Source organism: Macaca thibetana, chromosome 4, assembly GCF_024542745.1.
Source record: "Macaca thibetana thibetana isolate TM-01 chromosome 4, ASM2454274v1, whole genome shotgun sequence".
Taxonomy (NCBI): domain Eukaryota; kingdom Metazoa; phylum Chordata; class Mammalia; order Primates; family Cercopithecidae; genus Macaca; species Macaca thibetana.
This window is the reverse complement of record NC_065581.1, coordinates 98,494,423-98,520,506: the sequence shown is the minus strand read 5'-3', so window position 1 is coordinate 98,520,506 and position 26,084 is coordinate 98,494,423. Positions and strand designations below refer to the sequence as shown.

Below are 26,084 nucleotides of genomic sequence, written 5' to 3'. Positions count from 1 at the left end.
AAAAAACTGGACAAGTGGTTTATTTGGAGGAGGGGACTCTGGGGAAGAGGGTTGCTATTCTCCAATTTTAAATGTCTGTTTTAAACTTACTTTTATTGCCAAAAAAATCACTGTGTGCCTTCACAATGTAGTCAATTGGGAGAATTGTCTAATTCTTGGCATGGTTCAAGCAGGACAGAGATTGAGTCCTGAAGGGAGTGATATCAGTTCTGAATAGCAGAAAGTGCCATCTCAGACAAAGGTAAGGATTATTCCATGGTTCACAACAGCTTCTGGGGAATTAAGTGCAAGACATTGTTACCACTGCTGAGTAACACTATATTAAAAAAAGAAGAAGAGAAAAGTGCACTCATTGGTTCTGAATGAAAGCACTCAAAAACACTGATTTAGAAACTGTTGTACAGCAAGGAAAAATTGAGTCAATGAAAAAGAAAAAAATAATAACTCTAAGAGTTGGGACTATGTGATCTGTTATTTTCTTAGAGAGTGCAGGCTCAGTTTGTGCAACCTAAATCTCTCTGGACAGAATTTTCTTTTCTCCTCCGGCTCTTTCTCAGGAGCAAAAACAGATTTGCCAAGTACCCAGGGTCCTCACGGGGCAGCTGCAGAGAAATCAGCAAAACATTATTTATTTCCTGTGGTTTTTGTTTTCCTTTCAGGAATTATGGTGACCAGCTGGGGAGAGAAGTGCCCCATTTCCAGTGGTACCACCACTGACATGTCTGACCTCAAGAAGAAAGGGTAGCCCACCATGAGGGACCGGGTGTGTGACATATTAGATAACCAGAGAAAGGCTAGGAAAATCCCCCTAATGTGTAAAAGGCTTGGTCTCATTCCAGAAAGTAGTAGGAAAAGAAAATATTTTAAGTCTTCACGTCTAGAAGGTTAATATTTAAACTGTTAAATTAAACTCGATAGAGCTATACAATTTTACCCAAGATTCACAAACTTCTCTGATGTAAAAATGCATAAACAACATATTTTTCTTCTAATAATAATAAAAATATTCAAATTAGTGAGGAAAGTCTGCAGGTCAGAAATTCTGTTCACTGAATCAGATACCCAAAATGTATGCGAAAGTTTGGACTAAGACTTTGTCATTGAAGATCCCTTGTAGCTCTGAGATTCCACTATTTCGAGTTGGCCTGAGAAGAGACTTGTATGAGAACTCATCTCTCAGGCATTGAGTTAGACCATGTCACCCTTTAGGCTTAATTACAGAGACTTTCCTCACAAATGGTCCCAGGATATATATCCCAGATGCATCATTTCTTCCTCTCCTGCAATTGGAGCGTCTGCTGAAGGCCTCTAGAATTCTGCTACCAGTGATCCCAACTCACACACAGGAATAAGTAGCAAGCAGGAAGCACACTTTTGCGTTATTTTCTCGTTAGTGTCTAAAACACCCCATGGCCAAATGCTTTTCTATATTTAAGGGTGACCTTTCTTTAAGTCACATCTATATCCCTGTGTCAGTGGACTACAGTAAAATTTGGGGCCACCTCATTGCAGTGACAGATCATGCACTATTAATTCTAGCATAGTACAGGTGAACTTCAACTCTCTAGTCACTATTTTAAGATGTATTCCTGGCCTATAAGACTCATAAAATGTTCCTTAAGCTACTCTTGAGAACAATTTACATAAGCAACTGGTGATCATTAACTGGGTGACTGCAAATGTAGGCAAATAGGGGATAAATAAATGAAGAGTTTTCTCTTTTAATAAAACCGTTCACTTCTAGATTCAGAGTAAAAATGTTCTCATCTCCATGGGCCATTACTCTGTTTTGGAATTTTAAATGCAAAGCTATATATTTTCCTCTTCAGCATAAAGAAAATATGGTTACAACAATAAGTAAGAAAAAAAAAAGAATAGTACCTGAGGTAGGAGCTTTTCAATGAAGGGAAAAAAAAAGATAATTTTTAGACACATCAGACAACATAAAAGGAAGAAAAACATAAACAATAATAAATATTTATCGCACTCCTACCACTTGCAATGCACTAAGCTGAGGCCATTACATCTGCTCTCTCTTTTAATACTCATAACCATCCTAAGAAGTAGTTGCTAATACTATCCTCATTTTTATAGATGAAGCAATTGGGGTTAAGCAATTTGCTGCAGGTCACACAGGTATAAAAGCAGCAAGTCAGGCCAGTCATTCTGGGCTCTTCAGCTTTGAAGAAGTTAGTTGATTCAGTCCTGCCAGAAGATAAATTGAAAAGAAATGGAGGTAACTTGCATTTCTCAAATGTTTTCTAGATGCCGAGCACTTTATTGGATACTTTCGTGCAAGAGTAGTTATTATTACCTTCATTTTACAGAAAAAAAACAAAACAACAACAACAAAAAAACCAGTTCTAAAGCCTCAGGGTGAGGTGCCATGAGAGGTAAACAGATCTCAATTCAGCATCTGTGTCTCAAACACTCGACCTCTGAGTCTCTTTTGGCCTGACCACATTATGTCATTTTCATTCCCTTTTCTTTCTCCTCCTCCTTAAAATTATAGTCTGGAAAGGGGGTAGATCTTTCTTCCTCTGTTTTATATGTATAATGTTTTAATAGTGGAGAATGTTTACTCCTCCACACTTATTTGTTCTTTTTGATTTCTCAAAAAAGAAGAAAAAAATATTTAGATGATCACTTCTCAAGAAAACAGCCTAGCTTATATGGTCACTATTGTGCTCTTTAATCTTATTCTTGTGTGACAGAAACAATATTATCATGATCTTTTTCATAACAAATTCATCATACCCTCCTCTCACCCTAAGCAGATGAATGCCTAGATAGATAAAAATGAATTTTTCTTCCCAAAAAGACAAAATAGAAATGCATATTTGTATTTAAATATCACTTTCAATATGTAGGTATCAATCTCCTCCTGTAGACAACGAGAATATGGGACAGAACCCTATTCATCTTTGTATTCCTACACCACGCTAGGCATTCAATAAATGTTTACTTAGTGGATTGTATTGGGTATTATCTGGGGAGTAAATGTCATTTAATCCAATGTTTGCAACTGATATTATAGTATAAATTAGTTTATCAGAATAACTCAAGAATACTCCAAAGGATTAAGACACTAGAATATAAATTCCATAAGAGCAAAGACTCATCTTTCTAGTAAGCACATAGGACAGAGTCAGAGACAACATAAGGTTACAGTAAATATTAGTTCAATGAATGATTCAGGAAGCAACTCTTCCTAGGGGTGGCAGAAAAACATATATAATATAAAATATGGATGAGGGACTTGATTAAATTATAGGCAGGCAGCCCCAGGAGAAGGTCCCAGCAAGAGGGAACAAATATGAGAGCATGGGGTTTCTGCAGAAGAGCAGGACAGGGTAGGGTCTAATGAGAAGAGCAACAATTAAAAAGCCACAGAATTATTAATTATGTGTAAGAGTATTAATTTATTTAAAAATTGCTCAAAGTGGATTATTAGCTTATTGTATGTGGACAGTAAAAACAATAGACTCTGCTTTCTAATGAGGCATTGTATTTTTTTAGAGCATGTCTCATGGAGCGTTAGATGATTCCCCATGCCAGCTATCCATGCCTGAAAAAAAGTGCACATGGGGCTGCACTAAATGGGCCGTGTTGTCATGGGCAGGAAGCTTTATGCCCCTTGACTCTCTTCAGTGTTGGAAATGCCTCCCCTTTACTATTACAGCAGTAGTTATAAAGTATCCATGCAGGCCAAGTAACAAAGTGATAACCAGTATTCCATTTTTCAAATGGCCAAATGGATGCTAAAAACAAGTAATAACTAATACCATATGTTAACTTTGTTTTGGTCAAACATTCTCTTTTATACATACAGAAATACACCAAGCACACACACATCAGGTAAAACCTTCCTTTTTTTTCACTTGCCACTGCCAACCCACTCTCCATGGATCACAGTGACAGAAGAGCCCCACAGCACTCGTCGCTGACAAAGGCACCACATGTGCCAAGCTGGCTTTGCTGGGGATGACGCCCCCAAGCCGTGTTCCCCTCTATTGTTGGGCAGCACCAGAATATAAACTCTGTCAGAGTAAAGACTTGTCCTTCTAGTAAGCGCACAGGACAGTGTCAGAGATAGCATAAGGTTCCAATAAATATTACTGTAACTGAGCCAGAAGGACTCCCACATGGACGAAGAGGCCCAGAGCAAGTGTGGCATCCTGATGCTGAAGTACTCCACCAAGCACAGCATTATTTACAACTGGTACGACATGGAGAAGATCTGGCATCACACCCTCTGCAATGAGCTGCAGTGGTTCCTGAGGAGCACCCGGTGCTGCTGCCTGAGGCTCCTCTGAACCCTGAGGCCAACAGAGAGAAGTTGACTCAGATCATGTTTGAGACCTTTGATACCCCTGCCATGTACGTGGCACCCAGGGCCATGCTGTCCCTGTACACCTCCGGTAGTACCTCTGGTATTGTCATGGACTCTGGAGATGGGGTTACTTACACAGTGCCGTCTTTCAGGGCTATACCTTTCCCTAGGTCATCCTGCACCTGGACCTCATGAAGATCCTCACGGAGCGTGGCTACAGCTTCACCACCACTGCCTAGCGGGAGACAGTGCACAACATCAAGGAGAAGCTGCACTATGCTGCCCTGGACTTTGAGCAGGCGATGGCCACCATGACATCCTCTTCCTCCCTGGAAAGGAGCTAGGAGCCGCTTTACGGCTAGGTCATAACCATTGGCAATGAGAGGTTCTGGTGTCCAGAGGCGCTGTTCCTTTTTCCTGAGCATGGAATCTTGCAGCATCCTTGGGACCACCTTCAACTCTGTCATAAAGTGTGGCGTGCACATTCACAAGGACCTGTATGCTGACACAGTGCTATCTGGAGGCACAACCACATACCTGGGCATCACTGACAGGATACCGAAGGAGATCACTGCCCGGGCACCCAGCACCACGAAGATCAAGATCATCATTCCCACTGAGCGCAAGTACTTGGTGTGGATCAGCAGGTCCATGCTGGCCTCCCTTTCCACCTTCCAGCAGATGTGGATCACCCAGCAGGATCGACTGTGAGCAGATGTGTAGCATTTGCTGCATGGGTTAATTCAGAACACCTCATGCTAGCCTCATGAAACTAGAGTAAGCCTTTGTCCTAGTTTCTGGGAAACAAATTTCTGGGAAAAGAAATTTGTCCCAGAAGCTTGTATCTGATTATTAGCACTGGATTATAAAACTTGCTGCAGATTTTGACTTTGTATTGAACTTAACTGTTCCCTTGGAATTTGTTTAATACCCCATATGTATCTTGGATTTAAACCCTTAGTACATGTAGCTTAGTCACTCAATGGCTGAGGTGAAAACATGCTTGTGGAAGAAAAGTCTGTGGTTTGGTGAGTCTGTGTGGCCAGCAGTCTGTCGATATGTGTAGGTATTAATGTGTCAGAGCTGAGTGTTCCAGGATTTATCTAGAGGCTGGCAAGAGCTCCTGAACCAGTTGTTTCTGTCTTGCTGGTCTATAAAGGTTAGAGAAGTCCAAGCGTTAGGACCCAGTTTCCTTTCTTACCTGGTGTTTTCCTGCCAGAACATCGTGGGCTGTTAACTTGCCTGGAGTTGAAAGTGGTTTGCATTAATACCTGCAAATTTATTCATCCTTTTAATTTATATAAGGTATTTTTGCACACTATTCTCAATTATTTAAGAAATGACAACAAATTTTGGCTTTCTACTGTTATGTGAGAACATTAGGCCCCAGCAACACGTCATTGTGTAAGGAAAAATAAAGTGCTGCCATAATTGGAAAAAAAAAGAAAACAGAAAGAAAAAAAAACCCTCTCCATTTCTTTCAGGAAGTCTGTTACATTTTTCTTCCTTCTTATAGGCCGGAGACCTCTTTATGGCTCCAGACCAAGAACTTTTCCAGGTTGCCACTGAGAGAAAAGATGTTAATTATCTACTTAGCACTTTCTTTTTAGGCTCTTGGTACTAACTGCTCTTCATTTCTCTGCCAAGATGATTCTTGGTCTGTGATCAGAGTTCTGAAGCCCTTATGCTATCATTCTGACTCACAGCTGTGAATTACCCTGCTCAAAATATAAGGGAAGAAGGACAGTGCATACATAGTTAGGGTGTGCACTACATCTCTCTCTAGTTAAGTGTTAATGAAACATTAAGGAGCAACAAGGGTATCATGTCTCCTAGTCCTATGTAAATTCTCTCATTCATCTGCAATTTCATTCCCCTCTGAACATGCCACTTGCAAAATTGAGGACCTTGTGGTTCTTGAATTAGGAATAACAAGTAAATAGCTGCTTGTAAAGTATTTTGACTGAAGATCCGCTTCAGTTCATATATGTCATTCCCAGCAGATATGTTGGGGACACCGAGGTCACTATGACTTTGCTATTCCCAAGAGAACATATAATTAGATTGCAAAACACAAAATTTAGTAAGCTGGACTCAGGTTAAGGTGCAAATATCAGCATTTTGAAGCTGTAGTTTATTAAAAAGTCATTCAATTTTTCAAAGTCTTTGTCTTAGAATTCTAATGCAGCAAGTCTAATAAGAAACGTAATAATTTGAAAGGAGAAAGAACAATGATAAAACATACTTAAAAGAATGACAGTGTGATGCAGTGGAAGAGCAGGGAGACAGGGATGTGAGTAGAAGTCTAACCCTTGCCACCCACCTGCAGACTAACACTAACTACTTCAACACTTATGTCCCTTTGGAGAGGAAACAAGGCTACTGAACATACTAATGTTTAAGAAGTCCTTTGTTTTTAAACTCTATGATTTTATATATTCTCATTACATCTTCTTTAAACTAATATATGTATTTTCATTCAAGCTTGGTTCTTTGTCAAAGTTAAGGATTCTATATTGTTTAATAATGTTAATAATTTCCTTATGTAACTGCAAGAACTCTTTTTAATTTCAATATAGTTTTTTAAATCAACGTTTCCATCAGTCTCTTAAAAATCAAATTAGAAATAATAGAATGTGATATCCTTTAATCCTACTAAGATTTTTAAAATTATATCACAAACGTTAAATGACCAAAGCCTTAGGCCTTATCTTCTGTGTTGGCGACCGACAAAATCCATTCATTTTTGTTCCTCTCATTTAATTCTGTAAAAATATCTGTAACCAGTAGAAATGCATTTCCCTCACTTCAATAAGGAAGGCAGCATTTTTAAAAACTGCATGTTAATAAATCAAAGTTATATTAAAGAATTTTCAGTGCCTGACTAGCAAACAGAGTAGACAACAAGGTAATTGTCAAGCTCAAGAGAACTCCAGATATTTGTTTTATTTTTAACGTGTTTCATATTCAGAAATAATTATTGTGTGTTGGTCTGGTTCACATGAAACAAAATCGCTGACATTTTTGTTCATAGATGATAAAATGTGGATTTCTAATTCAAACAGATATTAATTCCTAATGAGCTAATTAAAGAAAATCACATAGCAGGATGTGTTAAGCAAAAGATGACTCCAGAACTACTTTCTGAGTACATAAATCTGAAGGTTAGAAATTAGCAAAGCATTTAAAATTTTCAAAAATATTACATGTTGCCTCTGTGATCCATCGGATCATCCCAGAAATTTTACATCACAGAAACCACCACCATCTTTTAGCTGTGAATTGCTAGCATTTATTAAGTGAATGAGTAAATGAATGGAAAAATGGTAGAAAAACTGACTGACTAAACACAGAAGATTCCACTGGCTGACTGAATGACCAATTCACCTAAATGAATCATTTAATTCTACCAAAAATTTTATATTTTCATGTACACAAAATGTACAGATACAAGGTATTGCCATAATTCAAATCTGGTAATTTGTAATCCATATCCAAAATTACCAGGGAACACAGGTACATTCTTTGCTAGAAAAATAATGAAGTACTGAATTGTGCCAGTTTAGTTGTTCATTCAGCAAATATTGACTGACTGCAGTTTAGGATAACAGCACCAGGGTATGGATGCAGAGATGAAAAGTATATAGTCCCTGCCTTCGAGCACATTTTCCAGCTACTTAGGTAACCATATGTAACTAAATATATTCATGTATAAAGTTAACTATGAAAAGGGAAGACAAATATGTAACTTCCAAAGCAGGATTACTTAGACTAACCATAGGATTTCAGAAAAGCAGAGCAATGAGAATGGGGGTGGCATTTTATAAAGGTTTTATTGAATGTGGAGGAAATTCAACAAAAAGTTCAATGAGTGGGAGGAGCGGTGTCAAGAAGTACCTGGCCAATGCTGACATTCAGTTGGCATGCCTTGGTTCAGCTGTAGAAGTTGTTAATATATTGAGATACTTCCATGCCATGTGGTAATTGGCTTCTGCCCCAACCTTCCCCAAGGCCTTCCTGCCATCCAAGCTCCACAGGCCCCTCTCATGGGACTTCTTACAATTAAACAACTAACATTTTAAGGCATGGCTGGCTCTCTAAGACCTAACTCCAGATTGGGATATGTGTCTGTGCTTTACAGGATATTAAGCATATTATATATCACCCTTAAACTAGGCCTTTTAAGAAAACATAGCATATTGTTTGGATTGTCTAGAGCACAGAGGACTGCTGGAAAGGGGTCTTAAAAATCTGATTATGTAGGACTTTAAATGTCAGGCCAAGCACTTTGAATTTCATTTAGCAAGCAGTATTATTGAAGCTGAAGGGTGAAAGGGAAGAAAAGGGAAGGAATCAGTAGGAGTAAAACTATGTTTTAGGAAAATCAATCTGGCAGTAGTGCATAGGATAGATTAGAAAGAGAAAGGCAGGCACAAATATGACAAGGGCTACACTCTTTGAGTGCCTGTATACAGTAGATCCTCTATAATCTTTTTAATATTTGATACATTTACTTTTCCTGATACTACTAATATTTTAGTATTGATACATAATAGTTGTATATGTTTATGGCATACATGTGATATTTTGGGAGTAATGAATAGAATGGTGGCTACCAAGGGCTGGGAAGTGTAGGGAGGAGAGGGGATGAAGAGAGGTTGGTTAATTGGTACAAAAATACAGTTAGATAGAAGAAATAAGTTCTAGTGTTCAATAGTGCGGCAGAGTGACTATAGTTAAGAATTTATAGTATATTTCAAAACTGCTAGAAGACACTGTGTAATCTTCACCATAATCTTGTTGCTTAAGTACTATAGTATTACTCATCTTACACAACAGAGACAAGGAGAGACATTAAGAATCCTGCCACAGGTCACACAGCTAATACGTACATAGCAAAGCTGAAGTTTTACCCCCAGAGATCTGGCTCCAGAGCCCATCACCTTAAGCACAGTGTTGTACTGTGTCTCAATACACAAAGTGGAGGATTATTAATAAAGATGGGAATTAAGAATTTGATTGCTTAGCGAAAAGATGTAATGATCACAATATGACCAACTCTCAAGAGATGTGGGTAAAGAAGAAAAAGAGAAATCAAAGACTCCTCCAAGCTTTCAAATCTGAAAGAATGAAAAGTCCATCAACAACAACAAAAAGGAAATTCATGAGGAAAAGCTAATTTGTGAATAATAGATGGCCTCACTGCTAGTGAGACATGCTAATCATTATGTCCTTCAAATCCTGGAGAGGAAAACTGGTGCTCAGAAGACAAGACAGAACTCTCCTCAGGAATAACGCAAAAGGAGTGTTAGTAGGAGCCAGGGGAATGCTGGGCATGCAGAGAACAGGGACGACAATTCTGGGAGAAACTTAAGATTTTAAATTCTGGGAGAAACTTAGATTTTAAAGGTCTAGGAAAAGAGTGAACAAAGCTAGTGAAAATCAATCTATCATAAATTTGAATTGGCCTGTGATGCATGAGATTGATTGCAAGAAAATTCAATTATTCAAAAATAAATATGCCTTGCTGTCTTTAAAACTGTAATACAAAGTGAAAAATGTAGGATAACATTGTATACAGTTATGGTAAAAATTTGGGGAAAAAAGATGCATTTTGGAAGAAAATGAAATGGAATATGCTGAAATACTATCAGCAGTTGTGTGAAGTTGCTCTTGTGAGTGATGTCTTACTGTCTCCATTTTCCATGTTTTAGGCAATATAATTATAGAAATTATATAATAAACTGTAGTTGTTAAAATGTAATTAAACTGGTACAACAGAGAGCTAGTCAACATTAATATGATTAATTGTTTTACAGTATTTATTAAATCTAATGTCTCTACTAGTTATTATGCTTACCTATAAAAATTTGGATAGAGCAAGATTCATAGCACTTGTTATGAATTTTATTGCAAGTTAAATCTCCTGCTTCTTTACAGAAAATAGTAACAACCCCCAAATACATACATTTTTCATAGGAGAAATCAAATCCTCATGAGTAATCATTATAATCTTCACTCTGGCGGTAGACATGCCACTCCCACAGCTACCTTACACTCCAAATTTGGTGAAACTTGGGAGTGGCAAGGGCCCCAGGCTATTCAAGAAGTCAAGGCTTTACTGAGTAAGACAAAGAATTACCCGACCAGGCACGGTGGCTCACACCTGTAATCCCAGCCCATTAGGAGGCCGAGGTGGGTGGATCACCTGAGGTCAGGAGTTCAAGACCAGCCTGATCAATATGGCGAAACCCCATCTCTACTAAAAATACAAAAATTAGCCTGGCGTGGTGGTGGTGCCTGTAATGCCAGCCTCTCAGGAGGCTGAGACAGGAGAATTGCTTGAACCTGGGAGGCGGAGGTTGCAGTGAGCTGAGATCATGCCACTGTACTCCAGGTGGACTCCATCTTTAAAAAAAAAAAAAAAAAAGAAAAAGAAAAAGAGTTACCCAATTCCCTATAAATATCAAGGGTAGTTTTAACTTGTGATCTGCTCTACAAAGATGGGGATAATGAGCTATGTAAATCAGAATTTGCTCAGCTCAATCTGGAGTTAGTTCATCTCTGTTACTAAAGGGGCAAACTTTAAAGCCTCATAGTCCGTGTAGACTTCACAAACCCATGTTGTTGCCACATTCCATGTAACCTGCTCTCTCTTTCTCCCAATGCCCCATGCACAAAAATTACCTCCCCATTCTCTTCTATCCTCTATCAAAATCAGAGGAAAGCAAGAGATTAAACTAATTAGTACTAAGCTCTAAATGACAGAGATCCCTTGCAGGAATACATTATTCCCATTCTTTTCTCCCTTTGTGTTTTTCACTTAACTTCTTTATGCATGTAATGATACATATAAATGACTTTATATGGATGTATAAGTATGTTCATATGGATACTTTTTCCTCTCCCCTTTTTCCTTTTTTATTTTATTCCTCCATTTGGATTTTCTATTTATATCTACACTACCTACATTTATCCACATCCCTTCTCACCAGTGTACCTGTGTTAACAATCCTTGAGTTCTTCTCTGTATTCATATAATCTCATATAGATCTATATTTACCAGTGCATGGACACACATACACACATAAATTCACACAGTATACTGACACAGACATAATATATGCATACATATTTACACCGAGGTTTTTTTTTCATTTTTATTTTTTGGTCATTGCTTTACAAAAAAATTATATATTTTTTACTTCTTGCTTTTTTCATTCAACAATGTCTTTTGGAAATCACTTCAATTCATCTGGGTATAGTCCTAATTTGTTCCTTTTAACAGTGATATCGTATTACTTGATATTAGTATATCATAATTTATTCAGTGATTCTTCTCTTAATGTAAATTTATTTCAATTTTTGCCACGATGAACAGCACTGAAATACACATCTATTTACTTATGCCTTTATATATAGTGTTTTTATTTCTATGAGATAGGTGCTTTTTTTCTTTTTTTTTTTATTATGGTAATAACATTTAACATGAAGTCTATCTTCTCAGTAAATGTTTAAGTACACCATACAGTATTGTTAACTATAGTTTGTTAACAACAAGTATAACAATAGTATTGTTAACAACAACAATGTTGTACAGGAGATGTCTAGAACAAATTGATCTTGCATGACTGAAACCTTATACCTGTCAAATAAAAACTCCACATTTCCTATCCCCAAACCCCTGGAAACCACCATTCTACTCTCTGCTTCTATGAGTCTCACTATTTTAGATATCACGTGTAAATGTAATCATGCGGTATTTGTCCTCCAGTGGCTGTCTTATTTCACTCAGCATAATGCCCTCAACTTTCATCCATATTGTCACATATGGCAGGATTTCCTTCTTTGTTAAATAATATTCCATTTTATGTATATACCGTAGAATTTATTTATTCATCTGTCCATGAACATTTAGGTTGTTTCCACATTTAGGTTGTTTCCATATCTTGGCTCTTGCAAATAATGCTGCAATGAACATGAGAGTGCAGCTATCTCTTCATGATTCTGATTTCAATGCTTCTGAATAAATGCTCAGAAGTTGGATTGACTGATCATAGGTAGTTTGATATGGGATTAGTATCAAAAGTTTTGAATAAATGCTCAGAGGTTGGACTGACTGATCATAAGGTAGTTCTATAAGGGATTAATATCAAAACTACATAAGAAGTTCCTACAACTCAATAGTAAAAATAACAAAAAACAAATAACCTGATTTTAAAGCGGGCAAAGACATGAATAGACATTTCACCAAAGAAGACATACAAATGGCCAACTGGTAAATGAAAAGATGCTAAGAAAACAACTCATCAGGAAATTGCAAATCAAGACTACAATGAATGATATCACTTCATGTCTGTTAGTCTACTTTCAAAAACAAATATATAAGAAAACAAGTGCTGTTGAGAATGTGGAAAATTGGAACCCTCGTATACTGTTGTCGGGACTGTAAAATGGCACTGTTGCTATAGAAAACACAAGGGAAGTCTATCCAAGTTTTAAAAATAGAGCTTCTTATATCTAAGAACAAGTTTATCTTCCCTACTCACATGAATAAAATGGGGGTCTCTCTTTATATTCAAAACTAAGTTAGTCTGGAAAATATACTCAGCTGTGAGCTTATTAGAGTCCCTGAAGAATTCACTATTTCTAACCTTTGGGTATCTAAGAGTGTTCAGTTTATCCAAGGGTTTGTCTTAATGGGTGTGGATGGATAGAGAAAGAGTAACATACAAAGACCAGAGTCTCTGTATTGGTCATTGGTAGAGTCAGCTGAATAGTCAGCAGTGCCTTCAGACTTTTATATTTCAGCAGGTGCTAAAGTGCACAGCCCATCTGCTCTATGGTAGGACACATCCCACGTGGTAATGAATTATAACTGAGAGAACACTGAAGTGTTACGGCAACATGAAAGTTCAGATGAATTCCCATAAGAACCATAAGAAAAAATGCACTGTAAATCAAGGAAAATACACAGAACTCCATACAGAGTTCTAAGTGATGTCCACATATATATTCACATAATTATTTTTTCTGGTTGAGTTCCAACGTTGAATAAATCAGGGGGACATATATGCATGACACTTAAATCATGTCATTTGATTTTTCAATGTTAAGAAAATATTTGGGGGCAGTAGATTGAATTTATATTCAAAAGTGTCTCTTTGTTTCTCCTTCTTCTTCTTCTTTTTTTTTTTTTTTAAATCTTTTTACTCAAAGGCAGGGGTGGAGTAAACGTGAAAGCCTGGGAGTATTTCCTTCTAATAATATTCTCAATGAAATTTTAAACTTGAAGTTTTTCTCTAACGGATCTGAACAAAAAGGACTTCATCAGGTAGGTCGCAAAGCTGCTAAACATTGGGAATCAGAACCATAATGATGCTCCAAATTAGCTTCCCCAAGGAGGAGACTCTGGCCATAGCCTTTGTTAAGTGCAGTAATGTGTAGTGAGTAAAATGAATTATTCATGTAATACTTGAGCTTACTCTGGGAATTTCTTAAGGACTCCAGGAGAAAAATATGATTTGTCTTTCAGGTGATGAGAAGAATCTGGATCCTAAATTCAAGTAAATAATACAATCCAACAGCAGCTTGCATTGATTTCATAACCTTTAGAATTTTCCCCCCTCAGTTAAAGCAGAGGAAATGTAATTTAATCAATTGGGTAAAAACCTGTGCTGATTATATGAGCACTCCTGAATTCTCAGAGGTGGTACTTCCATTTCTGATGCGTGATATGCATTTGGCTTGCCTTTAAGTACACAACTGCCGCTGTTTGTGTATGTGAATTATTTCCCCTATAACAAGGCCAGAATTAGATTTGAGAATTTAATTCAAATTAAGTATTAATAATAGGAGCAACATTTTTAATGTCATACAAAAGTGTCACTGGTAACTTAAAAGATAAATTGTCACAAAGCATTCTTCTTCTCCCTAAATACCTTCAAATTCTAATCTCATCATGAAATTTTCCATCAAATTATTTTCTAACATGTTGCCAATGGAAGGGATGAAATTCAAGTGAGATCTGATGCTCATGTACTTGAGATTGCTTAAAAATCCTATTGTTGTTTTTCTAAGAGATCATACAACAGATGTTTATTCCCTTTTCTTTGGAAACTTGGTAGAACAAATAACCTTGTGATGCTTCCAAAAAAGCAGCAATTTGTTCAGCCTGCCTTATTTGTACTTAGGTGTTATTTTGGAAAAAAAAAAAAAAAAAAAAAAACGCTTTCCTTTTAAAAAATTAAGAAAATATGAACCCAAGATGATCTGACTTTAAAACATTACTCAATAAAGTAGTGTTATTTAACCCTTCAGGACTCAAAACTGTCTTAGTAAATGGAAGAGTATTAGGAATGTCTCCCTTTCTCCCTTTGGAATGACAAAAGGTTTAATGAACATATATTAAGGAGCACCATTTCTCAGGCTTGGGGAGACACAGACAACTGGAAGGTCCCACATTGCCTTCATTCCCACTGACCTTCCACTGACCCCTGCTTCCTCCTCTTTCTTCCATGATAGTAAACCCTAAGCCAACCTCTAGGCTGCTAAAGGCAGTACCATCCTCCATGCCACGCTGCATAGCTTACTGAAGAGAGAAAGGCAAAGTTCTGGAGTAAAGGCTTTCCTGAGACCTTGCCATCTGCCCACAAAATGGAGCTCCTCAGAGCAGAAGGTAGCAGCAGATCAGTATCTACTTGGCCAGCTAGTGGAGGCTGACCAAGCCCTACCTTAGACATCCTGAGTTGTCCCATGCTGAGAAGTGGACTTAGTGTACTCTTCCCATCCAAACGTGGCCTCAAAGTGAACAGAGCCATCCTTGGAGATAAGATGAGAGAAGGGGAAGAAAAGGAGTCCAAGATGTAGGATTTGATGGCGCTGTGTCCTAAACACTGAGTCCTGAGCACTGGCCCCATGTCTTTTCCTACACACCAGTCCCTGGATCAGTGTGTCTCCCTTGGTTGGTATCCAACTCTGTGATGAAACGTTAACCCTTTTTCCCCTCTAATTGTGCCTCTCAACATTTCATTCTTTTGGCAGAGACCTAGAAACTCTAATACAATATAAATACCTCTTAAAAAAAACTTCATATTTGCACATCGTGGAACTTTGCCAGTAAAGCGTAAGCTCTCTGAGGGTAAGAAGCATGTCCATTTCTGCTCTTCCTGAAAACCCAGTGGCTAACATAGCACCTGACACAGAGATGCTGTTTGACAAATATATTAGGATAACTAGGGGTTCTCAAGCTTTGGTGGGTATGAGATTCACTGAAAGGTCCTGTTAAGCCACAGATTGCTGAGCCAACTCCTAGCTTCTTTTTTATGAGATCTGGGATGGCATCTGAGAATCTGCATGCCTAACAACTTCCCCGGTGGTACTGATGATGCTGGTCCAGAGGCCACATTTTAAGAACTTTTGTGTGAAGTCACATGAAATGACCATTTTTCTTGGTCCAAAATGCCCAAATATTAGCAATTTCGTGTGGTTCAACTTCATAAGTTTATGAGTTAATATTTATGAATGAATGGTTAAATATAATGTAGGCATTTATATTCTTTCTTGAGCGTACTCCTATTCAAAAGTAAGCAAAAGTGCACATGGAAAACTAGATAGCATGGGCTCAGGAGCCAGACTGACCTACGTTTGAATTCTTACTCCAAAATTTCCTAGGTGGGAAGCCCCAGACAAATAACCTATCTTTCTGTATCCTCAGTTTTCTGACCTCTAAAATGAGGGTGATGAACTTGCTCTGAGGATTGGATAATATAATGTTTGAAAAACACTTGCATTGTACCTGCCATGTGACAGATATTCAACAAAGAGTAACCATCATCATTATTAATTTCACCGTTATTATTATCTTCACATTGGGCTACACTCTAGAGGTTAGAATACAGCATATTCTTTTGTGTTTTATTTGGGGATGAAGTGAACCAGAATTAGGGAAGGCTGCTTGAGGGTTGTCTCAGAAGAGCAATGTCTCATCCCGCCAAGGAAAACGTTTTTGCTACAGCATGCAACACCTGCTTTGGTTCTGACAGTGTGATTGGAGAATCTCACATCCCAATTAAACAGTAGTGAAATTCAACTACATTCAAGTTTTTGAAGTGAAAGGAACATAAGGCAGTGTCAGAAGCCTAAAGCAACTTCAAATTCCTCAATATTTAGGACATTTGGCACGAATTACTTAACCTCTCTCAGCCTGTTTCTTCCTCTGTGAAAGGGAATTAATGGCACCCACTTTCTAGGCTTACAATAGAGACTAATAAATACCGTGTGTGTAAATGCATATAAAATGCAAAGCACTATACAACTATTATTTACTTGTGTAGTGAGACAGTCTCAGTTTCAGCCACACTATTCCTCTGTCCCTCTAAATCCACCCTCACATGTCAGAACTGTGTGTTAATATGTGGTTTACAAAATATTGTAGCTGTAGAGAATCTCTCAGGACCTCAGTCACCTTTGTATGTTCCCAAAAGGCCCAGATACCTCCACCCCTCCCTATCCTCTTTGTACAGGACTGAATGAGCTTTTAATTATTGAATGAAGCTACTGGCTACACAAAGAAAGAGCTACACTGAGAAAAGGGTGGTTGTAAGTAGAAAGAACTCTAAATGGGTCTGGAAAGGTAAAAGGTGTCAGGAATAGCTTCCTACATCCATGGGGAGAATAGATCATGTGACAAGAAAAGTAAGAAAACTGAATAAAATCTGCTGGTGCCTCAGTTGAGAAAAAAGAAAAACAAAAAGGCATCATAGCAGTCTACCCTGGAGAAAGAATGAGTCAGACAAGGGCAAGTAAGAAGAAGATTAGTGAAGGATGTGTAAGAGTCCTTCTTCTTTCCTATTTTGGCATAGTTAAGATACACCTCTACTCTTAAAAGGCCAGAAAAGTCATGTGGGCATTATATTAAAAATATTAACAGCATACTCAATAAATTCTGATAAAGGCTTTAAATCCTCTGGCCATGTCATAGTGACCCTGCTACTGGGCTTTCAAATAAATGAGACAAAATGGAAAATTACATGAGTTTGAGGACTCATTTTGTTTTGGATTTTATACATGTCACTTTGCAGATGCTGTTCAAATTGCTATTTTTCATTCAATTGATGTTGAGAGAATTGACCCTTCTTTTAGGAGAGTTTAGGGGAAAAGGAACAAATAGAGTAATTGATAAAAGGGGTTTGCAGAAAGAGCAAAGTGGTCTCCTCTCCCACCTTCCTTCCCCTGCCCAACTCTCCCCCTCACAGAAAGCCCCAACCACCCCCACCAGACTCCCTTGGGAAGATCAGGTGGACAGATGCCTTTTGTGACCAAGCAACGCGGAAAAAGGAAAATGAAGAAACAAAAGACAATCGTTTGCAACATTTAGAGTCTTTGACATCTGTAGAGTAATATTCTGGTGCATGGAAAGGAAACCCAAATCTAACGTTTTACAAATGTCAATAGAAAAACTATCTTCACCCCACCCCTCAATATGTAATCTAGCACCAGTCCATAAAAGGGCTGTTAAACTCTGCACTGAGCACTTAATAAAAATGGACACTTTCATCCACTGCTGGAAAGCAACAAAGGAACTCCTGTATGTCTGTGGAGAGTCTAGGATTACGTTTAAATGGATAATAGAAAGACAAACACTTGGTAAAATACTGTCTGTTACTCCCAGAATCACTATACTAATACCCAAGTCAACCAGCACAGAAAAGCCTTAACACACTACGCAATTCAGCTGCAATTCATCACTGCTGCTATAATTACAGGTGCCTGCCTGCCTTCCTTCTCTCAGATCTGTGGATAAAAGCCTAGGGCTGAATGTGTATCTCAGCTGCACAGAAGCTGACGCTGTAGTCAATAAACACACAGAACTCTGCATTTGAGAAACAGGCTGTTGTAGAATATAAAGCTAACCTATTGTTCAACAGTTCTTCCACATCCAGATTTTCAGGATAACAAAAAAGAAAGGGAAGTTTTTGGATGTTTTCTACATGCAAGGACTTTATTTCTCAAATAAGACAAGTGAGATTCAAATGTTGAGTAACTTGCCTAAGGTTACACACTTTGTAAGTGGTGGAATTTCTCCTAGAATCCCAATCTTTCTGACCACATTTTCCATGCCTTTTCTAGATCAGATCCTACTATTGCTTCTGGCAATAGTAGGTTATTAGTAACTAACTGGTTGAGTTCTCATAACTTACAAAAGCCTCTCAAAGGCTAACGTATGGCAATATTTAAGTAATTCTACGCCCACATCCTTTTAGGGGGAGGTGGAGTGATTAAGATTTAGGATTCCACTATGATTATATCTGTGTGCAGGCAAAGCAGAAAATGCAGAACTTAAAGGCAGCCTAAATGTGTTAAGAACACGTCTGACTAAAGGAGGCATGTTTAGGAAGGCACAGAGCAGCAATACCTAGAGTCTCTAGAATCTCTGTCTTATTAAAATGGGACTGAAAACATTTGTGCTGAGGTTGTATAGACTCCATTAGAAGATGGGAATGATGCCCACAAGCCACATGTAACTTCACCTTCTTACATACATGTAAGTCACTGATATGGTTTGGTTGTGTCCCCAACCAAATCTCATCTTGAATTGTAGCTCCCATAATCCCCACATGTTGTGGGAGAGACCTGGTGGGAGGTGATTGAATCATGGTGGCATGTTTTTCCCATGCAGTTCTCATGATAGTGAATAAGTCTCATGAGATCTGATGATTTCATAAAGGGCAGTTCCCCTGCACATGTCCTCTTGTCTGCTGCCAGTAGCTTTGCTCCTCCTTCAACTTCCGCCATGATTGTGAGGCCTCCCTAGCCATGTGGAACTGTGAGTCAGTTAAACCTCTTCCTTTTATAACTTACCCAGTCTTGGGTATGTCTTTATTAGCAGCATGAGAACAGACTAACACAGTCACCTTTAGGCATGTTTGCTGCACTAACATTAAAACTACTTCCTTTTTTTCTGGGCAGGCCAAGATGTAACTCCTTCCAATGATGTAGCATTCTCCCAGATATAGAGCCCAAAAGATAATCACTTCCAATTTCCTGCTCCATAGATGACAACGTTAGTCTGTCTCAAAGGCAATAGCCACACATTTTTATATCATTTTACTAGGGACTTACGGATGTTTATGGTGTCCAATTTTAAAAAATATGATCAATAATTAAAAGAACAAATAAATCCAGTATTTTAAAAATACCTCTTAAAGAAAAAACTCAATAAGCTCACCTACCAACAAACCCTGAGGAATTATCCATTTCAAAATGTTAATTGTTATGCGGAAGTGGCTTTTGAAGTTCAATTTGATTTCCTGAAAGCCCCAAACAACTTCATTTCCCTACAGAAAATAATTAAGCATCAGAGATGACAATGTGATTAGCAAGTAAGACACCTGGAATTTGCTTAACAAATCAAAAAGCAAAGAGATGTCTGCTTTTAAAACTGCTGCTGCTCCTCCCCTGCCCCAGCCTCATCAGTACTGACACTGAAGAGCCATCCCAGGAAGCAAGCAGGGAGAGGCAGGCCACACTCCTCAGCCTCAGACCAGCACACATTCAGGAACTAAAAGCTCCTTCTTCCCTCCTCTAACACGGATCACGCTTAGCCTACAATTGTAGAGAACTGCAGATATTCTTATGTTATCCTGTAAGTTCCCATTTAAATGTCTGTTTCCTGTCTCCACAGATCACAAGGCTCCCGGTTGATAAATTGGCCCTTTGTGTTCCTAAAGGCCACCTCACTGGCCTAAAACACTTCACAGGACTTCTGCAGAGGTCTAACCACACTTGAAGAGACAGGATAAGACCTGGAAGCATCAGATCTATATTAGCTGAAACAATTACAGAAATCAAGCACTTTCTGGGGTAAAATTAATTAAACGATTGATTGATTGATTGACTGACTGGTTATTAGGGACTTAGGTGCCAGGCACTTTATTAAGTACTTTGTGCATTTTATCTATTTTAATTCCAAGGAGTACCTTTACAGGGTAGATAATATCATCATTCCCATTTTATAGGTAAGGAAACTAAAATTTAGGAAGATTCATCAGTATATTCCAATCATATTGCTCAAAAGCCGGACAGCCAGTTTCAAATTCAGGTATATATGACGATATGACTCTAAAACCCAAGCAATTGAGGTATTGGTAAATAAATTATAAGCACCACTGTAATAGAAAGTCAGACACTGTTAAAAATTGTTACGGAAAAATACTTGATGACAGAAAAATGTCCACAATAAAGGGTTAAATGGAAAAACTAAAAAAACATGTACAGTAAGATCAAGGATAGATATAAAATGTTATGGTGAGATAATGGGTGATAATTTATTTACAATTTTCTATATATTTTCTATTTTCTACAATAAACATGTATTACTTTTTAAATCACCCAAAATATTTGTTTTAATTTTTAACAAGTAATTAATAGAAACAAAATGATAACAGTGATTATAGCTGCATGGTGTAATTATGGGAGGTTTTATTTTCACTTTCACACTTCATATTTTCCAAATAAGCTACAATGCATTACTTTATAACAATACATGCACACACCACACACCGCATACACACATGCACACACACACACACACACACACAAGTTTAAAACTCTACAGAGCTTTTTTCCGAAGTGTTTAGTCAGATGCTTGTGGCAGAGACTACCAGTGGTCCTTCAATGTGCATATCCCATGTCTTCTACAGGAATAGACTCTGAGATGTTTCAGCTGGTCACATTTCCCATAAAAGGAACTCAATTCCCAGCCTTCTGTGCACCAGGGAATAGCTATGTGACTAAGTTCCTGCCAATGGGATGTGAGGTAAAATGATGTGTGCAACATCTAAAACGTGTCCATCCTGCTGCTGGGAGGGTATCTGCGATCTCTACAGCATCCTTTTAGATGATGCAAAACGACATTCCTTAAAGATGCAGAATAAAGAGCTGGAAACAGCATAGACCCCAGAAACTTATAGATCCAGCATACCCTGAAATACCCAAATCTGCAGAGAGACATGAGAAGTGAACAACTACCTTTTGTTTTTGCTTTGGGGACTTCCAAGGGGGGATCTGTGATATGTCACTGAATCTACATCCTGACACATATACGGTAACTAAACACTTAAAATAATTTGGACTAGCTTTAAAAATAATTTCATATATGTAATACATATAAAACATACAGAAGAAATAAATTAATGGCATCTCTATGATTTGATACTAGAGGTCTAGTTGAGGGTTTCTGGTGCTGGGGGCAGTGGAGAAAAGGAGCACAAACGCATGGTCATTCTAATCTGATAGCAAGAATGAAACTTCTGAGTGAGGTCCTCAGTGGATCCAAGTCTTAGGAAAAGATGCAAACAACAGGTTTAGAAATCCTTTATTGTAAGAACAGCTAGGTGCCTCCCTTCATGTTAGAATGTTTACAATATTATTGTGTGCACTTGTCACACTGTTTTATATTTATGTGGCTACCCATGTCTATAGAATACGATATCCTTGATGCAGAGACAAGTTCTTTTTATTTTCAAATTATTGGTGTCCTATGGCTCAGTCAAGTGTCTGGCACATGGGTAAGCAGTTAAACATTTGTTAAATAAATGATTGAAAGAATAAATAATTGAACAATTAGCAAATTGCTATGACTGGTTGCTTGTATAAATAAAGACTTGAAAATATAATAGTTGTGTATATATTATAGTATAAACTCTAAATGTTAGACAATAATCCTCTTTAAATATAAATACATATTGATAAATTATATCAAATTAATTGTGGATTTCTTTAAGGTTACTAAGATACTCCTTCAATTATAATAAGAAATTGAATTGAAACGCTGAAACAGAACCTATAGAATGAAACTGAAACATATACATCTTGATGCCATTCAGAAAAAAAATCAAGATCTCATTAGGATCCCCCATGTAATGTATTTCTAAAAATAATCAACCATGTTTTAGATAAATTTTTATATTTACTGAAAGTTTTAATTATATCTTGCTTTTCAATTACTTTGTTATGCAAATAATTAAAGAACCAGACAAGACACCAATGCTGAATAAATATTTGGTGAACTGAAAGTCAATTTAAATTGAAAATGGAAATGAAATTGAAAGAGTTAAAAGGAAACTTTCAGCATCTTCCTTCACAGTCAACATATAAAGCATTTGTTTATTTTCTGGTAGATAAATTTAATTTCATCTGTCTTCCTTGAAGAATAACACCCCCAACACACAAAGAGAAGGTGGGGGAGAGAGAAATTATACTAAATAGGGGTTTAAATAGGGGTTTGTTATTAATATATAGCTATTTTTTTGTATTCACGTTTAGTCATCTTATAATATACATAGCACAGAGAAACAATAAACAAATTTAAAGGTTAAAATTATCTCCACAGTTTACTTACAAACTATAGTACATTGAAATAGGTAAAATTCTCTCTTAGTTTTGTATTTTAAATGCTGATATAGTCTGGCTACCTGCTAGGAATTAAAGCATGTATGAAATTCAAAGAACCTTGAGAAATCCCTTTCCATTAACATTTACTTGTGGCTCTCAGGTTTAGTAAAGTCAGACTCTCACCTAAAGACAATAAATGAATGCCCTTTATTAATTATTATTCTCCGTTGTGAATATTTTTTCACTCTCTTTCTCTATATATATAAATTTATCCTGTACAAACAGAAAGGTCAAAGGTATAGTAATCCTAGAACCATAATTAGATGAATATATATGAATGTAAGCTATTGTGAAATTTACACCATGTAGAAGGATTTTTCATAGTTTGTCTTCCAGAGAACTGCACACCACTGGATGCATTTTCTTGAAATTACATATTTACATGCTCTCAATTGCTAAATCACCTATGAATAATTTATTATTAAAATAATTGAAAATATTTAGACACATATTGCTGAACATAGCTGAGTCCAAAAAGAAAGCTTCTGAGAAATAATGAAGTTAACTTGAGTTTTTTCTTCAATATTTATCTTAAAATTTCCATTAGCATGTGATTATCATGATTGTAACACTTTGGAATCTCTATCCAATCTGTAATCATGCTACTTTTAAATTATACTGTGAGTAAAGTGTCTCCTATACACAAAGCTGTATCTAGATGGCAAGTTTAATTATAGGTATATATTTAATAAATGTATGTGTTTCACTGAGGACGCAATCAATATGGAAAACACTTAGATATCAATAATTTAGACAGATAAAAAATATTTTTATTTCAATACTAAAGCAGCATATGCAATTATTAACAATATCCGACTAAAACAAATATATAAGAATATTCTGGTTTAATTCCAAATCTAGTGTCTACATTTTATGTCTCAGCACCATGACATAGCAAAGGTCCAGAGAGTATAATCAGAGCATTAAGGATGGGAATGGGGGTGCCATAGTATTGTCCAAGAGATTTCCATGTTTTTTAATAAATACCACCTAGGCTAGACATTATTTTCAGCCTAGATTCTGGGCCATTAGGATGTATTCATGGCAACGGAAAAGTTGGAATCCTCTCAACTAGAGCAAATATTTGCTGGAATTCTTTTTTCTAAGTCTGGGAAAACAAAGTTTTAAAATAATCTATTAGGGGCTCCTTTAGTGGGAGATTGAGAGAGGAAAGTCTCAACCATACATCATCTTAGACATTATTTATAAAACAACACCTGTTTAAGATCCCTTTAGGCTACGGGGTTGGTCATGTGGGTATACATATTCTAAATGATTAGGTTTTAAAGAATTAGCCCTTGAGTGGTGTTCTGAGAGTCCAACACTGTGTGTTCTGTGAAGAATTATAAAATATCTGAGCCCCAACTGTTATCTACAACATTTACTCATTGTTTTTTATCATCCAGTCATGATTATCAACTGCCAATTCAGAAAGCTGACGCTGCTGCTCATTATAAATAGAAGAATCATAAACTTGAAGGTCAAAAACTTCTCAGGATTATCTAGCTCAGTGTGTGAGATCTTTGTTTCATTTTGTTTAAGTACAATTACTTAGGTGTTTTGTAAAATAAATAAAGGGACTAAGAACCACCACATAGAACTATGCAGTTATGCACTTGCAATATGCTAACTAAATCTAGTAACATATTAAACTACAGAATTTCTAGGTTTCTGGACCAGACATTTAAATTATGTAAAGCCCCTTCCCACTGATATAAAGTTTGAGAACCACTGATCAGATCAAATTATCTTGTCAATGTTTGAATTTATTCTGCAGAATGCCTATCTAAAACATATCGTTGCAGGAGGCAAAACTTGAATTAGATTTTGAAAGATAGTTGATGTATGGAAGAGCAAAAGAAAGAGAAATAAATTTAAAGGAACAAGCTGAAGATGAATAATTGAAACATCACCCCTAATTTCCAGGAAGCCTTCGTGAGCAATCAACCCAGAATCCTTAGGGAAAGATGAAAGAATGGGACACTGGTCTTCACCCATTGGAGGTAAAAATTCAAAAATATTCTTCACATATTCCAACATCCACTCTGCATCATGGGAAGGCTATTTCCAGAAAACAACAACTAGACTTAAGCTTAAGCTACGAGATTGTTTTTCAAACTGTGCTTAGTCTAGTTCCCCTTCAGATAAACAGGAAAATCTTGAGACTGCCTCTCCTGCACCTTACCCTTGACAGTGGCAAATTACTGATTGAAAACTAAGTATCTTCAACAGCCAGGCAATTTTTCCAACAAGCTTTACATTTTTTTAAGTTTGACTTTAGGTTCAGGGGTACATGTACAGGTTTGTAATACAGTTAAATTGCATGTCACCAGGATTTTTGTGTACAGAGTATTTATACTTTGAAGTTTATAATTTTTAAATTTTCCAAATATAAAATTGTATTTAAGTTCAATACACCTTTTCAAATGATCCTGTGGATTCTCTGGTGTGGTACCACTGGTTGAGGGCGTGTAGGTTGTTCTCTCTTATCTCTCCCTAGACACTTCTATGCTGATCCCCCAACACTGGGCTAGATTTTTTTTTTTTTTTTTTATACTTTAAGTTCTAGGGTACATGTGCACAACATGCAGGATTGTTACATATGTATACTTGTGCCATGTTAGTGTGTTGCACCCATCAACTCATCAGCACCCATCAACTCGTCATTTACATCAGGTATAACTCCCAATGCCATCCCTCCCCCCTCCCCCATCCCCATAATAGGCCCCGGTGTGTGATGTTCCCCTTCCTGTGTCCAAGTGATCTCATTGTTCAATTCCCACCTATGAGTGAGAACATGCGGTGTTTGGTTTTCTTTTCTTGAGCTAGTTTGCTGAGAATGATGGTTTCCAGCTGCATCCATGTCCCTACAAAGGACACAAATTCATCCTTTTTTATGGCTGCATGGTATTCCATGGTGTATATGTGCCACATTTTCTTAATCCAGTCTGTCATTGATGGACATTTGTGTTGATTCCAAGTCTTTGCTATTGTGAATAGTGCCACAATAAACATACATGTGCATGTGTCTTTATAGCAGTATGATTTATAATCCTTTGGGTATATACCCAGTAATGGGATGGCTGGGTCATATATTTCTAGTTCTAGATCCTTGAGGAATCGCCATACTGTTTTCCACAATGGTTGAACCAGTTTACAATCCCACCAACACTGTAAAAGCCATAAGTAGAAAGCTGAAACTGGATTCTTTCCTTACTCCTTATACGAAAATTAATTCAAGATGGATTAGAGACTTAAATGTTAGACCTAATACCATAAAAACCCTAGAAGAAAA

General features: G+C 37.2%; 1 protein-coding gene and 1 pseudogene across 7 annotated transcripts in view; one reads left to right on the top strand and one right to left on the bottom strand.

Annotated features, from left to right (window-relative positions):
* The window catches only part of GRIK2 (glutamate ionotropic receptor kainate type subunit 2), a 704,801-nt gene that overhangs the window by 661,189 nt on the left and 17,528 nt on the right, over nucleotides 1–26,084 (bottom strand). The gene's annotated exons all lie outside the window — the stretch shown is intronic.
* On the top strand, nucleotides 4,094–6,292 carry LOC126952269 (actin, cytoplasmic 2-like; annotated as a pseudogene).